This window comes from Balaenoptera borealis, assembly GCF_965194805.1.
Source record: "Balaenoptera borealis genome assembly, chromosome: 2".
Lineage (NCBI taxonomy): Eukaryota > Metazoa > Chordata > Mammalia > Artiodactyla > Balaenopteridae > Balaenoptera > Balaenoptera borealis.
In genome coordinates, this window is record NC_138867.1 from 50,724,536 (window position 1) to 50,742,428 (window position 17,893).

The following is a 17,893-nucleotide window of genomic DNA, read 5'->3' on the forward strand; positions in this document are numbered from 1 at the left end:
TCACTGACATAAGTGCATATCCTTTCACTGTGACTTCTTTTGTCTCCAGAAATCTCACTTATCTAGGACATGGATGAAAACATGGAAGTAGGCAAGAAAGGCTACTGAGCACCAAAATAGATAAATGAAGGTACATAAACAACTCTATAAACTATTTACTCTTAATTTGCAGACAATTCTAACAATGTTGAATGCCTCATATCTAGGTCCACAATAAGATATCACCTCTCCCCCCACCCCCTCCCCCCCAAAAAAACTAACAGAAACCAACAAGGAAAACATGAAATATGGAAACCAAATCTAAAAAGCAACACAAAAGAATGGAATTATTTGATGTAGGGGTAAATAAACAGCCTCACATATCTCAGTAAATCTTAAGCTTCTAATCCATCAGAGTTTAAAAATGATTGGACTAGACAATAAGATACATGAGGGCAGGGATCTTACCCATTTTATTCATCACTGTGTTCCCATTATCTAGGATACTGCTTTGCACAGTAGGCATTCACTAAATAGCAGTGAAGGTAATGTCCATAATGATTTAAGAAATTCTCTTTATTGTGTTATATGTAAGATGGCAAACAAGGATTCTCTCTGTGCAAGTATCTCAACCAACATGACTAAGTTGAGAAGCTCGTGAAGGAGTCAGAGGAAAAGTTTATCAAAAGGCTACAGAGGTGTTTCATGAAACCCAAAGGCAGAAGAGCAGATGGGAAGCCAGAGAACACTCTCTGTTCGTGTCATATCTCTGCTTCTCTACGCACATCTACTTCATAATCTGAATAGATCAGTTCCCGCTCTTCCCAGGCAACAGGGAGGGTGCAAGATAGACACCCCACATCTCCAAAAGTTTTATATTTCAGGACGAGACATATGCAGAGACTGGCTAACTCTTCCTGTGTTTCCCTTAAATTCCCATAAGAGATGATTTTCTCCAGCCCATTCCAATCATCCAACCAATAGGCAAGCAAAATAAAGGCCTATGGTTGGCAGACTGCTAGTATTCACATCCTTGTGTGATCCCCTACTCTTGAGTGTGGGCTGAACTTACTGACTCACTCCTAAAGGATAAAATAGAAAAAAGTGATGAGATGTCACTTCCAAAATAAGATTATAAAGAGATTCTGGCTTTCATTTTAGGCATGTGTGATCACTTGCTCTGGGTCTGGCCTATACTCTGTCATGAGCCAGCCCTGTGCAAAGGCCCATGTGACAAGGGACCAAGATCTGCCAGAAACCACATGATTAAGTGTGGCAGTGGATCACCACTCCCATCACAGTCACACCTTCAGGTGAGACCGGCTGACAGCTGGACTACACCTTCACGAGGGACCATGAGCCACAGACACCCGGCTAAGCCATACCTTGATTCCTAACTCACACAAGCTGTGAGATAATAAATGTTTGTTGTTTTAAGCCTTGACATTTTGGAGTAATTTGTTATGCAGCCATAACTAATAATACTAATAGATAACTAGTAATTTCCAAAGAAGGGGATTGTTAGCAAGTTAAGCAGTCACTCTAAAATGTCTACTAAAATCTATAACACATTTTCAAAAATATTTCTAACCCAAATGATTAAAATAAACAAGTTTTCATACTAAAAAAGCTAGTCAATCATGTAGAAACCTTAGCTGCCCAGAATGATTTATCCCTTAAAGTTCTATACAACCACCGTTTTACTATACAAATTCTGAAACACTCATAAACACGTCAGTTTTGTCACTTGGTAGCTTCCCCCTTGATGAATTCTCCAGGCCTCTGGTGCCTCTTCCTTCACCTTCCTGCATTCTCTTTTCCATTCCTTGTGGAAGGAAAACATTTCAACACATAAAGTAATGTGAGGACAATAAGTACATGGTACAGATCAAAGTGTAATGGAAGTTCAGAGAAGTCTACATGGAAATGGAGTGATCAGAGGGATATTTATCAGATGGTAAGACCTGAGTTGGGTATGAAGGGTAGGGAGAACTTAGAAAGAAGAAAATCAAGAGATAGAGGACTACAGGTGAAAGAACAGAGAGAGAGAAGAAATTTTTCAAATCTCACTTCAATTTTTACTTGCAGGAATCTATTATTTTAAGCATAAATAGTGTCTAATATAAAAAGAATGCAATTGTGTTCAGTAGCCATGACCCTTTAGGCCTGGGGAATGTTAAGAGGACAGACATGGACAACACAGGCACCAAGGAAGGGATGTCTCCTTTCAGGTTCCAAAATTAGCATTCCAAGCAAGTTTTGTAAAAGGAGGAAAAAACCCTTTGCTATTCCCATGGCTGACAACACCCTCCCAGCTTCAACCTCCTCCTACCCTCCCATCCCCCAGTACTATTACTCGGAGGAATCTGCTATTACTCTCTTCCCCACTCCTTTCAACCTATCTGGCTTCTGGCCTCCTATCTGATTGTGGTATCTTGGGATTCCTGTAACACTCTTGTCAGGAACATCAACAGGGACCCTCCAGGGTGTGCCTTAGAACACTGCACAAAGGTACCTGGGGGACAGAATCTGAGGGGGCTCAAATCCAGCCCAGTATCTGGGATGGGTTGCATCCACCCTGAAGAAGGAATGTTTTTTGGTAATTCATTTGCCCAAAGGAGTAGCTTTTTTTGCAGTTTGCACAAAGGCACGCCTTACTAGCAGTGACCCTGACCACTGCAGGATCCAAGCTTTGCTAGATATTTTTAAGTCAGTGTTATCACTTGGATCCTCCCTTTATGTCCAGCATCAATTGACCTGACAAATAATGATATATCATGGATCCTACATATCAGCTAGGGTGAATCTGACCAGAGTTTCCCCTAAGACAATGAGATAAATTTCAGGCAGCTCTGTTTACTATGTAAAGAAATGCAGTTTGTCAAAAGACTGTACATAGAGGAAAAAGACCTCTCAGACCCTCAACCTGAAATGACATCCTCATTTCTTATTGATGCCACCATCTCCAAAGCATACTTACCACACCTTGGTCTGTGAACTAAAGACTTATTTGTCTCTGGATCTAATTGCTTCATTCAAGCTCCCCAGATATGGGCTGATCTGATACAAGACTGTCTTGTTGCAACTCATCAGCTAAGACCTCGTCAACCACAAAAGAAAAATTACTAAAAGATTTGAAAGAAGGATTATTTCAAAGTTTGGAAAGAGGTAAATCATTTAATATCTCAGTGAGCGTAAATGGTCAGGTATTTTTGAAATCAGCATATAACATCATGATGATGATGATGATAAATCATTTTTTCTAAAAATGCCTTTTTGGCACAAACTGAGCGACCAATTCATGAGCAATTGGGCACCCAAATAATTGGAAATATTTCAGAAGAGCAAATGAAGCAAAAGAGATCATGGAAAGCTGGAAAAATATGGATGCAATTTTGAGCCTAAATGAACATGCAGCACCATATACAAAATAATCAGTGAGATGTGAAAACAGATGTGGATCCCTTTGATCTGAATCAACAGGGTGTGAAGGGCTCTTATTATTAAAGGAAAACCTTGATGCTGCCTCACCCTTGTCCAGATCCAGACATACAAGAGCTTAGCTTTGCAATGTGGAAGCCCACCACTGAGCTTCATACACACAGGAGGCTTGGGAGAGCACCCAGTACTCCTTGGCTGACTAACTCAGAAGCCTTCCTCCCTGTCATTCTTCTCCTGAGAAGTTTTCATCCCCATTAGCAATTTTAAAAACTCCTTGCCAATACAGGACCTCTAATTCAGAAAAGAGAGGTGGCCTGTATTTTCACACTTAGTCCAGGGAAACTGGTGTGCTATAGCATAAGGAATGACCACATAGCTATTCCTTCTAGAAAACTACCTGAGGGCAAGAAAGAGCAGTGTCCTTCCTATCCCAAAGAAAGAATCAACGACCATTTTTTCAGAGTTCCAAGGAGCCCTAAAGACCTTCTCCAGAGATTTCCAAACTTTGTTCAACCAAGAGCTGGGATTTTGAAAGAAGCTACAGATAAAGAAAAGGGTGGACTAATGGTGAGATCATGGAAAGCATTTCCAATGATTTGCTTAAGGCTTCCTTCAAAGTTAGTTTCAAAGTCACCTTAAAATTAACAGGAGAAATTTGAGGAAAATCTGTACTGTGGGAGGATTATATCTTGAAATCTTAACTGTCTGTAGGTTCTGTTCTCCCCTGTTTTCTCGATGGTACTCAAGGCTATGATTTTTCCTTCTTCTAGTTAAAACAGAAGGAGAAACAAAACTTGAAGAAGGTGCTAGCTTGAGAATGGCACTAAAAGAAGCCTACACATGAAACCTTTCCATCTAAAGGTGAGAGGGAAGAAGGGGTAGGAAGGGAGAGCAGTGGGTGGCGGATGAACTTAAATTAGAAAAGAGGAAGGACTCCCAGAAGTCCTCATAGTGGGAAAAATAAAAAAGGGCATTCTTTCTAGAGGACAAGAAAGAAGATAGGAGGTGTTAACTGACCCTCCCAACAAGGATCCTCTTGCTAGGTGTCATTCAAGTCAATAGAACTAGACCAAGTTCAGCTCAGAATCCAAGGAAAACTTTCTTCTTTGATCAGAGAATGGAGGGGTGTGAACTTATGCTCTAGAGTCCACACTGCTCTCCCCGACAGGCTGTAGGCGGGGCTGCTTTATAGGGATCTCCCTGGCTGGAAGGAGAGAGGGCGGGGTTCTCAGGGGTCGGCGCAGCTGGGCTGCTCACGCTCCAGATTGCACTGCCGGGCACAGGGTCTCTGCACGTGGCCTGCCGCCGCCATCTTGGATTGAGTGTCCTGAGCAGTGCTCCTTCACCTGCCGGAGTTGAGGTGTAGGTACTAGTCTCAAGTGCCTGGGGCAAGGCCTCTGCACCCCACCCCCTATGATCAAGTGAAAGTAGCCTAGACACAAAGGATCAAAAAAGGTAAGACTTTATTTTATTACCCAGATTCTATTTTTATTTGCTGGGAATGGTTAATGGGCTTTGCCAGTGACAGAAGGGTTGTCAAGGTGAGCTGAACCCAGTAATTGAGGATAATCACAAGAAAGTCCTGGGCATTTTTAATCCTCCAGAATTGAAGGTGGGAGACTTGGACCCCAAGGATGTGGTTGAGGATAAGAAGGGAAAACTTGCCCCTGACCCAGGTGGCAGCAGAGTAGAAGAGAATCATTTGGGAAGTTTCCTCTGAGCCAAAGTAGAGATGGACACGTTTCCCTGTTCCAGGTAAGCCCACAGTAGGAGAATGCCCTGAGAACCCTGTACTATAAAAATGACTGCAGGAGCCTGGCGTCAAAGGGGGATGTTTAGAAAAGATACCCTTATCAAAGAGCATCATTGTTTTATGCACTTTAATGTGATCCAAACACACATGTAGATAACTAACTGAGGAATTGAGGCTAACCCAATTCTTTTTACTTTCAATTCAAAGAAAGCACAGAGATAAAGGATTTTGTCCTGTAATTGTTTTTTACTCCTTATATTTATAATGAAGTCCTGTGCTGATTTTCAAAGTGCTTAATGATGTTGCTGTCATTCTGCCTGGTGAAGAAACTTCTAAGTAGATAATGTGACTTTTTTTTAACTGAAACTGCTATTGACTTGGGGGGAGGGGGGAGACATGAACACATGTACAAATAGCATCAAATCTGTGACAAGAAATACCTTGAAATACATCAAGACCGTTATACAATCTGACCATAACGGTAGACTCTGTTCACCAAGAATACCTTGCCCCAAAGCATCTGGCTCTTGATCTTCTCACTGGGTTCAACAAGGTGGTAAAAGTGGGTCAGATGATTTCAGTTAGCCACATTACAGCAGTTCTCAGTGAGATGTTAATTAGTGAGATGTCACCAACAGTTTCATGAAAATGCGCTGAACCTCCACTTAGAGCATCAACATAGCTTATGAAACCCTGAAAAGTCTGCAGATATTTATGTCCTGATATTTATGAGTTTGGGTCTGAAATATTAAGAGAAGAGAAATGGCCTGGACATCCAAACTGATGTGCTGTGCTAGATCTCCATCGCTCATCTGGGTTCTCCCCAGAGGAGAGACTCATTGGAAAAGATCTTACTCATTAACCACTAAGTTAGGTAGAAAACATTTTCATGTTTTCCTACAGTTTATGATTTAAAATGTGTTTTTTTAATGTTAAAACAGATGTAGATATATTATAGAATTTAAAAATTCACATGAATTTCTAACATAAAAAAGTAAGGAATTTTCCTATTTTCTGAGGAGATGTGGTTAGGACATGGCCCCAGACATCTAGAAATATCAGCTCAATGTCCATACTCTAAGGGATACTTAATGGGAAAGGTTAAGAAGCACTGGCCTGGAGATTATATACAGAGAAGCCTAGTAGGTGTAAATCACTCAGCTTTCGTGACTCATCATGCCAGAAAAGGCATTTGCCAAAAGCTCAAAGCCCTTTCCATAGATGTAGTTATCAAGGTGTCATCACATAATGTTTGAGAAAAGGCAGTAATGCAACGAAAACACATGTCCAGGCAGTACATCTTAACTTTCCTCACATAATCCATGGACTCTATTAGGAAAGAAACACAGTCTGAAATCCACAACATCTAAATCTGCTAAAAATAAAACAATTGGTAAACAGAATAGTTTAATGAATGTTTTAAAAGTTGGCAATGTTAGGTTCAGCTCCAAATCTTTAATCATTTAATCATTAGACTTTCTTCATCTGTATTATTTCTCTTAATGTGTTATCTTCTCTTGGCCAAGTCAACCCAATAAAAAAACACCGTGAAAATCTTTCATTACTTAGCACTGCCAGCCCCATCCTCAGCTTCTACTCCCAGCTTCAGAGTAAGTTCATCCAACCCTCTGCAATCTTAGGCCTTCAGATATCATCCCTCCCTACCCTTCCTTCACTGGTGTTTACCTTACTGCACCAGCTATTTAGTCTGTAATCAACCCTATAACTCCATTGAAATTTAATAAAATAAAGCAGGGAAAATTATTTTTAAATGAAATGAAAACTTCAGTAATTTGATGTGCAGGAAATGAAGAACAAAGTGTCACAACCCGAGTGCTTTTAAATAAGTCATAATTAATTACTCATGCATCTATGTTTGGATGCTCAATTTATGACTATGCAGAAAATGTAATTGCATACGGAAGTATTCAATCGTGCCTTCTCTCACTCTCATTTATGGCAACCATGTTTTTGTTGTTGTTCTTGTTAATGGTATGGACCACCTGTTGAAATTGTTCAAATGTTGTCAAGACACAAATAATCAGATCATCTCTCCTAAAATATAGTTGCTTCTGTTGAGGAAATTGCAGAAAGACCTAAAATTGTTCCCTAATTTATCCTACTATTTTCAAAAAAAAAATTGTATGTAGTTCTATAATCTTTTGTCCTCTGCTAAAATACACTTGCTAAGAAATCATATTAGGCACATCCTGCCAGCTTCGCTTCTCCTATGGATTTGCAATATAGACTTTTTATATTCTTGGAAGAGTCATAAAGCTAGAAGGAATCATGAATGACCATCACAGTTATGTCGTTCTAGACAGACTTCCTTTTAATGACCCTGAAGGGAATTTATAACCTTTTCTCCATCTTAAGATGCCTAATAAAGTGAATATCAAGGAAGCAAAGGAAATAAAACCAAATTTAAAACTTCCTCTGAATAAGTCATGGGAGTAATTGCATTTGTGAGTATTTTCTCACTAAAGGGAAAAAAAGAGAGAGAGAGAACAAGCCAACAGAAACTTTCAAAAGCTCTTATAATACTTAGCGGGATAACAACTACTTTATTGTATTTTTAAGAAACTTCTAAGAAAGTTTTATTACCTACAGTTGCCTTTTTCTGTGTAAGCCAAATAAATTCCAAGGTCTTTGCGGCCCAGTCTCAGAGAGATATGGCCTATAAGAGACACCGTCCAGCCACCAAAAGTAAAAGCAATTCCGTTCCTTCTGCATGCTTCTGAAGAGCCCATGGCAGATATTAGCAGAGCTCATCTGTATACAGTTTTCACCTTCCAGGCTCATGCAAGACTGCTTCCCAGCCTCCCTGCAGTCAGGCAGGCCATGGGGCCAGGTCCAGGCAATGGGCTTCAGGTAAAAGTGTCTTCCTGGCTAAAGTTTAGAAGGGTGATTGTGAGGTCTCCATGCCCTCTCCTCCCCTGCCATTCTTATCACAGCAGAGTCATCAGATCAAAGCAGCTGAGGCCACCAAGTCACCACATGGAGGACTCCTGCACACATGAGTCTGGTGGTATCTGCACCAGCCATTCAGTAAGAAATGAGCTTTGGTTGTGTGATGCCAAAGAGATTTAGTAGTTGTTTGCACCTTTTGCAACTACAACAGAGACTAGCCTGTCTTATTATGTAGGCATTAAAGGGAATCCACTTATCCTCTCTGCAGCACCTCTCTCTCCCAGCCTACCTTGGTCTAGAGCTTCTTAACTCTCCCAACCTCCCCAGCAATCAGGACCCTGGATTGTTTTTTCTTCTTTTGTCCTCTCTGCTTTCTAATCCTGTCTGTCTCAATAGGATCTCCTGATTTTGCATCACAAAAGTCTGAGACCTGGGTCGACAAAAGTTAAACTCTATTTAGAGGGCTAAGACAGGAATAAACTGAGCCTTCAAGTAAAAAAAAAAAAAAAAAAAAAAATTCTTTGGGATGGGCAAAGCGGGAGTAGGAGTGGGAACACTCACTTGTTGAAAAATGTTATCCCTATCCTATTTGTTTTTGGTCCAAAAACAAGTGTGTTAGTGATTTATTCTCACCTGCCTAACCTTTTGCAGTTACTGACATGTTTTATTTTTGAGCACTAATGTTATCATTATTTGACCTCCACTTTTCAGAGCCATTAGAGGCAATCACCACAGCCATTGTCTATGTAAATAGGCCCCTCTAGAGTTGTGCAGTGTACAACCTGCATGACTGTATGGGCACCACCTCCGTAGCACTGGAAATATAATACTAAGTCAGAAAAGAAGCACAACTCATATAATAACAGTTAATATAAAAGACTATGTAAACTTTTAAGACTTTTATTCAATTTTTCAACAATGTTATTAATAAAATATACAAATACTAGCATGTACTAATGCAAACATTGTACTAGTAGCTGGAGAGGTTACAAAAAGATGTAAGACATGGTCCTGACTGCCAAAAAGTTTGCTTCTACATGGGGAGATAGGACACATTTGCAAAATGATCAGTATCAGTGGAGGATTATATTTAACAGACAAAATAAACGGAATTCATAATAATGTGTTATGACCAAGGTATGCTGAAGTGATCAAGGAAGACAATGGAAAAAGAGGGTGTCAAGCTGGAGTCCAGTAGATGTTGCAAATAAGAAAAGAAGGAAGAGATGTGTCTTTAAATTTCAGCATATGAGCTGCAGTGTTTGCTGACAGGACTATAAAAGGAGACTGTGTCATTGTGTGAGACTCAACTATTTCCAAGGCCACCCAGAACAAACTGGAAGGGATGTCGCTCATATTTCACAGGAATGCTTGGTAGCTACGATTTCACACAAGCCAGCTCACTCAGAAAAAGCATTTCTTCATCCCCCTTATCAAAATCATCTAATCAACACTCATCTAAGTGAAGGCGGCCCCTGCCCTCTAGGGGATTACAATCGCAAACCAGCAAACCTGGCTCCAACAAGCAGAAGGACATAATTAACATAGATAACGATGAGGAATGTATTTTCTGCAAGCCTCACTGCCATCAGAGAGAACAATTTGTAGTCATCACTGATCTGAGCTGAATTCAAATTAGTGACCCAAAGGCACCACTGTCTGGATGTTATTTTCAATCTCCTTAGCTATCCAATCTCCAGAAGTTTCATTTTTCATTCTTACTGTGCAGTCATCATCAACTACCAAAGGGAAAGACTGCAATCCAGACACACTAAAAATAGCATTCTTGCCTTCTGAAAGCCAGACTCAGATTTATGACAGTTTTAAAATTTGGTTCTTCATCTTAAAAGTTCAACATTCTACAAGAACGGTGCAGAGTAATACCTACCTGGCCTTTAGAGCATGAAACACCATAACTTGCTGCAGTGGGAGATCAGGCCTTTATGTAATCCATCTACATTAGGGAGAGATAGCATTTTCTTTTGCTTGACAGATTGACATGCCTTCATGTGTTTTCCACTTAATCAGCAGAATCATTAAGGCACTGAGGGTTTTGATGGTCTCAATAAAAAACATCTATTTCTGTAAAACCTATCACTATAAATAATTTAACAAACACTCCCCCCAAGAAAAAGACTATAAAAAGAGAAGAAGAATTATTCTTTCATACTTAAATCACAGAGTACACTGAAGTTGAGCCAAAGGGAATCCAGATTTAAAATGAGAGCAGGATGTTAATCAGCTATGCTCCAAAATAAAGTTTAAAAAAATTTTTTTCATAAATTTATTTATTAATTTTTGGCTGTGTTGGGTCTTCATTGCTGTGTGCGGGCTTTCTCTGGTCGTGGCAAACGGGGGCTACTCTTCGTTGCAGTCAGGAGGCTTCTCATTGCAGTGGCTTCTCTTGTTGTGGAGCACGGGCTCTAGGCCCGTGGGCTTCAGTAGTTGTGGCACATGGGCTCTATAATTATGGCGCACGGGCTTAGTTGATCCGCGGCATGTGGGATCTTCCTGGACCAGGGATCGAACCCGTGTCTCATGCATTGGCAGGCGGATTCTTAACCACTGCCCCACCAGCGAAGTCCCTAAAATAAAAATTTTTTTAAAGATAAATAAAATGAGAAAAGTACTAGAAAGAAAAAATAAAATAAAAAATAAATAAAATGAGAGCACAGTGATGTCCAACAATAAATGGTGAAGTTCAAATGAAAAACAAATTACAGAAAAGTATAATCTAATTTATGTTTTAAATATATATTTTATATTAACTTAAATATAAATACTATATACTCAAATTTATACTTCCCTAAAGACGATCTGGGAGGATTATATCAATATAAACTGTTAACATTATTAATCAGAGGGGTGATTATGGTAGGGGGAACTTTCACATTCTTTGTGTTTAAATTTTTTACAATCATCTCTTCATATCAGGGGAAAAAAAGATGTTTCCATTTTTTAAATGTGCACACACATAGAGATTGTATACACATTTATAAATTTATACCATTGCAAAAATCAAGCTGGATATTATATATCTTTCTGACTATCTGGATATCAAGACCCAGTTGTCAGGAATGGAGTGGCATTAGCTTGGGAACCTAATCTCAATCGGAAGGAAGAGGCAATGACTGAGACTGGGGCTAAGAGGGAACTGATTAGGTTTTAGGATGTGTCCCGAGAAGGAACAGCACTCCACATTACAATGTCCAAGGGAGGATTAATACTCACAGAATCTGATCTGTGGATTGGAACACGGCAGGTAGGCATCTCAGGTCAATAGTGTCCACTGATTTCCAGGTGTACATCAGCATCTTTCTTTGCGAATGAGCAGGAGAGGTGTCCAGCTAGTTGAAGCAGGACCTCAGCCAACCAGAGAGAGAGGGCAGACAAGGCTTGGCAAGGCCAGCCCTGGACAAAAACCTGAACTCAGGGCAGGGCTCTGGTTTCAACAGAGTTCGGGTGACCACCAGGAACTAGAATTCTAGCTAGACATAAGACAGATGGTAGGGGTGAGCAAAGAGGTTGCAGCTGGGTGAGCCACCCTATGCCCAGGTCCATAGGGTCATTTCAGACTCCACGTGCTGGTACTGGTGGAGAGAAGGTGACTTTTTAGCTCCAAGCTTGATTCTCTTGGTTCGGGAACTGGGCCATAGACTGAAAGGTTTAGGACCTAGATTAGGGCAACACTGGACAGGCAAGAATGACAGCAGTTTCGATTTGGTCTTTCTCACCAAAATTAAGAAAACTTTTCCTCTAATTCTCAGCAGTTAAATATAGGCAAGAAGAAGTCTAGTCCCAAGAGAAGGTTTTTTGAAAATTTATAGAACCTTCTATAACCAAGGCCAGGACTTCCAGCTCAGTAGCTGTGAGCCTTTAAGGTTCTAAGTTAACTTACAAGAAGACAAAGAGAAGTCCATTTCACAGAATCTTAAATTTTATCCATGCCATGATGTCCATGTAGAAATCAAGGGAACTAGCATATGGCTTTTCCAGTCAACTTCACAAACGACACTCAGAATAAAGAGTCTATATGAAAGAGAGAAAAAAATCCTTCCTCATCTAGCAGCTGTGATCTTTCCCTTTCAGATACACTTGTTTGCCCAGGAAGCTGATCCCTTCCTACCTACTCCTTAACATCTTGAGATATTAAACTGACTGTGTTGGCATTTCAATCCCCACCCTTCCCAGAATCAAGAGATCAAATTAATACAGATCCCATTTATAAACCAGGGAAAATGTAAAGGTAGAATAGTCTAAGACTATAAGCACTTCAGGGAATCATCATGTGCTTGTACTTCTGGGTAGGAAATACTGGAGGACAGAGGGAGAGCTGTAGCATCTCTGTAGGTTCACTTATTCCTGGGACACCTCTCCAGACCACTGCTGCTAAAGGGAGGGGTTCAAAATAGCCCCAAATTCCAACTGAGATGATCCTCAACATGGTCTTGTATTAAAATCCAAAGGCTCATAAAGTCAAAATATTAAATTTGTTTCAGTGATGCCATGATTTTCAAACCATGTTTCTTTGGGAGATAGGCATTCCACTGCTAAAAATAGAAAAGGGATGTTTTTCTACCCCCTCCCTGCCCCCAGTTATCAGGGGGAAAAATCCTAAGTGAATGGACAGAAGTTTCTCAGTTTTAAGATTTTTCTCTCATGTTTCCTAGATTTTTGGTTCCTGCTATCAGAGGCTAGACCCATAGCAGACCAATCCAGGGGAGCTGGAGCCACAGAAGAGGCGTGGTGCTTGCCAGAGACATCACCCAAGGTGGGGAGGGTCTGAGTGGGAGAATGGGGTAGGGGAGAGAGGAAGAGAAATGCTACCTTCTCCTTTCCTCTCTGCCTGCAATCTCCTGCCTTGGCTTCCCAATGGCCAAACCTAACAGGAACCTGGGAAACCATAGCCTGCAAGGATTCACCTCCTGAGTGAGCAGAGAAGAGCAATAAATGAATCTGCAGGCCAAGAGGGCAAGGACCAGCATGTGTCACATCTGATTTAGCAAGAATTCACAGATTAGTTACGTCACATTTAAAATATTACCATTTCTGGGTAGTGCCCACCATGCTCTCATAACATCCAAGTATTCTTGTACCTGCATAGATCTGAGCATGACTGTTGGATTTGCTTAGCAGCCCAAGGCAGAGAGTGGTCTATAACAGTGTTTTTAGACTGTGTTCTGTAGACCCTGAAGTTCGATGGAGCTCTCCTGCAGCTACCACACAGGTAGAGTGGGCTGAGCACACCAGCTCCAACCTCCATACCTACTGAAGCAGTGTTGCTTTTTATCTGCTTCACATACAGGGTCTATGTAAGATCTTGCTTGAACAAAATGCCTCTCAGCATAAACAGGAATTCACTGACATATCAAGTTGCTAGTAAGAATTATCTCAATCACCACACTTCATTTTTTCTTTTAGTTTGTTATGATATATTTTTTAAAATTTATTTATTTGTTTTTGGCTGTGTTGGGTCTTCGTTTCTGTGCGAGGGCTTTCTCTAGTTGTGGCGAGCGGGGGCCACTCTTCATTGCAGTGTGCGGGCCTCTCACTCTCGCGGCCTCTCTTGTTGCGGAGCACAGGCTCCAGACGCGCAGGCTCAGTAGTTGTGGCTCACGGGCCCAGTTGCTCCGCGGCATGTGGGATCTTCCCAGACCAGGGCTCGAACCGGTGTCCCCTGCATTGGCAGGCAGATTCTCAACCACTGCGCCACCAGGGAAGCCCTTGTTATGATATTGAGTTATTACTTCCCTACCTGTTTTATCCTCTACCACATTTGTACTACCACTATATGTAAATACAGGCCACCCCAGCTTCTAGTGTGTGTACATAGGTAGTTATGAACCAACCTTTTGGAATCTCAAATGCTTTTTCCCAAAATAGTATCATCCAGGTAGTTAGAACCTCAAACCCACGCAGCCCCACTTAACCATAATGTACCTGAAATAGGATTCTATGCTAACAATAAATAAATTAGAACCTGAGCAACATCTATAATAAAATTCCAAAGGAAAGATGTATTCCAATTTCCCATCTGGAATGCTGGAAATCCATCTCCTGAAGTAGGATCCAAGGATTCTCTTCCTCACACACTCTGCATTTTTCAAAGTAGCACAGATTTTGAAACTATCAAATGCTGACAAAGATGAAGCAAAATACTCACTCTCGTAGATTACTTGGGGGAATAAGTAGAAACAAATATCACTGCATTTGTCTGGCTCTTCAGAGAAGCAGATGCCAAGTTTGGACTAAACATACAAGAATTTTATTAGAGGAAATGTTGGTGTGAGAGAAAAGGGAGAGTGAGCCAAGGAAGGCTGGGAGCTGGCAGACCACAATGCCACCTGACCTCGAGTGAAGGGAGGGAAGGCTGGAGTGAGCATCCTAGAATGTGTGTGGCATGTGTGTGTGCGTGTGTATGTGTATCCTAATACATCCTACTGATTCTGTTTCTCTGGAGCACCTTAACTAACACAAGACCCATCAGTAAAATCACAGATATAGATTTGTGAAGTATAGAGGGCTAATCATGTGTTCAGCCTGAAGCACTGACCATAACACCCTCTTAAAAGTGGACCCCAGTGCAGCGTTCATTTACCAACTCCATCTAAAGTATCTTTTGAAATGAAATCTACAAACAACCCCCTGCCTCCAAAATAACAACCAACCAGTGAGCAGGAAAGCAAAACATACCTCTGAAAATCCTTCTACAAAACATGACCATGTTTTTTCTTTCTATATAAAACATTACACTATTCAACTCCCAAAGCAACGGATTTTGAGGATAACGGAATCAAGTTCTTCTTTGCAGAACCTCAATTATTTTCAGGGTCATGAAAAGGTGCAGTTGCTTGGCCTTGTCTCTTCCCAGTGTGGGTATCTGAGTGCTCTAAGTTCCCATCCCCCAACCCCAGTATCGTGTGATGAGTTAATAAGGAGAAAATATTACTGCAGTCTCATCTTTCACATCCCTAATAAAGCCCATATTTTAAAGCAGTTATGGAACTTTGCACAGAATCCAGGTTTAAAGGCAAATTAAATACATAAAAAACTAAGCCCGACAGCTAAGTTTAGTTACCTGAGAAACAACTACTAAATTTATCTCTTCAGTCAAGAACATAAGATAAATACTTCAAAAAAACTCACTCTGCTTTTGCTTTCAATTTTACTTTAGGCCTTATTAAATAGCACCATTGGCAAAAAAATGTACATGTATAATTTAAAGCTATCCTGATCAGAATGAACTATAATAACTTGACTATGTAAAAAATTTGTCTTTTTGCTACTGTAATGAAACTTATCCTTCTGTGAGTTTGAAATATTGTGGGTTACTACTCAATATCCATTCTTCCTTTCTTCCATACTAACAGAACCTTCATCTTATTCTGGGTGGCAGCATACCTAGGCTCAAGCAATAAATCAAAATTGGTACACATATTCACGACAATCTTGTTCCCTTTTGACAGATATTAAATATCCCAATTTCCTATTGCAGCTAGAAATCATCATGGGACCCAGTTATGTCTAAAAGATGTAAGGGGAGGTCAATTAGGGCCTTCTAAGAAGGCTTTACTTTCCTGATAAAAAGGATATCCTTCCGCACTTTTCCTAATGCAGAAGTAATGTGTGGAGCTGTAGCAACAATTTCCAGATCATGAGGCAACAAGCAAGAGGATGAACAGCAGTCACACTGAAGATAGCAAAGGAGAAAGTTAGGTCAGTTCCTGAGATCAGAAGGGCAGGATTAAATTAGGAGTCTCAGAAATAGAAACGGACCCAGCAATCCCACTACTGGGCATATACCCTGAGAAAACCATAATTCAAAAAGAGTCATGTACCACAATGTTCATTGCAGCTCTATTTACAATAGCCAGGACATGGAAGCAACCTAAGTGTCCATCAACAGATGAATGGATAAAGAAGATTTGACACATATATACAATGGAATATTACTCAGCCATAAAAAGAAACGAAATGGAGGTATTTGTAGTGAGGTGGATGGAGTTAGAGTCTGTCATACAGAGTGAAGTAAGTCAGAAAGAGAAAAACAAATACAGTATGCTAACACATATATATGGAATCTAAGGAAAAAAAAAAAAAGGTCATGAAGAACCTAATGGCAAGACAGGAATAAAGACACAGACCTACTAGAGAATGGAGTTGAGGATATGGGGAGGGGGAGGGGTAAGATGTGACAGGGTCAGAGAGTGGCATGGACATATATACACTACCAAATGTAAAATAGATAACTAGTGGGAAGCAGCCGCATAGCACAGGGAGATCAGCTCGGTGCTTTGTGTCCACCTAGGGGGGTGGGATAGGGAGGGTGGGAGGGAGGGAGACGCAAGAGGGAAGAGATATGGGAACATATGTATATGTATAACTGATTCACTTTGTTATAAAGCAGAAACTAACACACCATTGTAAAGCAATTATACTCCAATAAAGATGTTAAAAAAAAAAGAAATAGAAACGGCCTAGCAATGCTGTTAAGGCAGTAAAATAGAGAATCAATGAAAAATGAATAGTTGGAATCCCAAGATGCATTGAGAATCCAGGAAAGGCTAGCATTAATTTGGAGTAGAACCATACTCTCATACATATTTGGTAACTGTAAATTGGGATAACTTTTTTGGAGAGCAATATAGCAATATCTATCAGCGTTTAAAATGCACAGATCCTTGATTTTTTTAATTTCTAATTGTTTCATTCTTTTACATAATTTTTAAAGGTTACTTTTCATTTACAGTTATTACAAAATATTAGCTATATTCTATGTGTTGTACAATACATCCTTGAGCCCATCTTACACCCAATAGTTGATACCTCCGACTCCCCTACCCCAGCGGTCCCCAACCTTTTTGGCACCGGGGACTGGTTTCTTGGAAGACAATTTTTGCACAGACAGGGGTGGGGTGGGGTGGGGTGGGGTGGGGTGGAGGGAGGCAGTAATGCGAGCGATGGGGAGCGATGCCGAGCAGCAGATGAAGTTTGCTTGCTCGCCCGCCGCTCACGTCCTGCTGTGCAGCCCGGTTCCTAACAGGCCGCGGGCCGGTACCAGTCCACAGCCCTGGAGTTAGGGACCCCCTGCCCTACCCCTATATTGCCCCCTGCCCTGCTCTCCCCTCTGGTAACCACTAATTTGTTCTCTATATCTGTGATTCTGCTTCTTTTCTGTTATATTCACTAGTTTGTTGTATTTTTAGATAACACATATAAGTGATATCATACAGTATTTGTCTTTCTCTGTCTGACTTATTTCACTTAGCATAATATCCTCCAAGTCCACCCACATTGCTGAAAATGGCAAAATTTTATTCTTTTTTATGACTGACTAGTATTCCGTTGTGTGTGTTTGTGTGTGTGTGTGTACAACATCCTCTTTATCCATTCCTCCTCTGTGGATGGACACTTAGGTCGCTTCTATATCTTGGCAATTATAAATAATGCTGCTATGAACATTGTGGTGCACGTATCTTTTCAAAATAGTGTTTTTGTTTTTTTGGATATATACCCAGGAGTAGAATTTCTGGGTCATATTGTCGTTCTATTTTTAGTTTTTTGAGAAACCTCCATACTGTTTTCCATAGTGGCTGTATCAATTTACATTCTCACCAACAGTGTACAAGGGTTCCCTTCTCTCCACATCCTCACCGACATTTGTTATTTGTGTCTTTTTGATGACAGCCATTCTGACAAGTGTGAGGTGATATCTCATTGTGGTTTTGATTTGCATTTCCCTGATGATTAATGATGTTGAGCATCTTTTCACGTGCCTGTTGGCCATCTGCATTTCCTGTTTGGAAAAAC

The 17,893-nt window shown here is 40.6% G+C and overlaps 1 long non-coding RNA gene across 1 annotated transcript; it reads right to left on the reverse strand.

The window, feature by feature from the left end:
* Window positions 1–3,444: 3,444 nt before the first annotated feature.
* Window positions 3,445–16,953, reverse strand: LOC309623839. The gene is made up of 2 exons (XR_014241669.1): window positions 11,315–16,953; window positions 3,445–10,668 (listed from the first exon to the last, which is right to left on the reverse strand). It is a non-coding gene; the product is annotated as an uncharacterized lncRNA (long non-coding RNA).
* Between the last annotated feature and the right edge of the window lie 940 nt (window positions 16,954–17,893).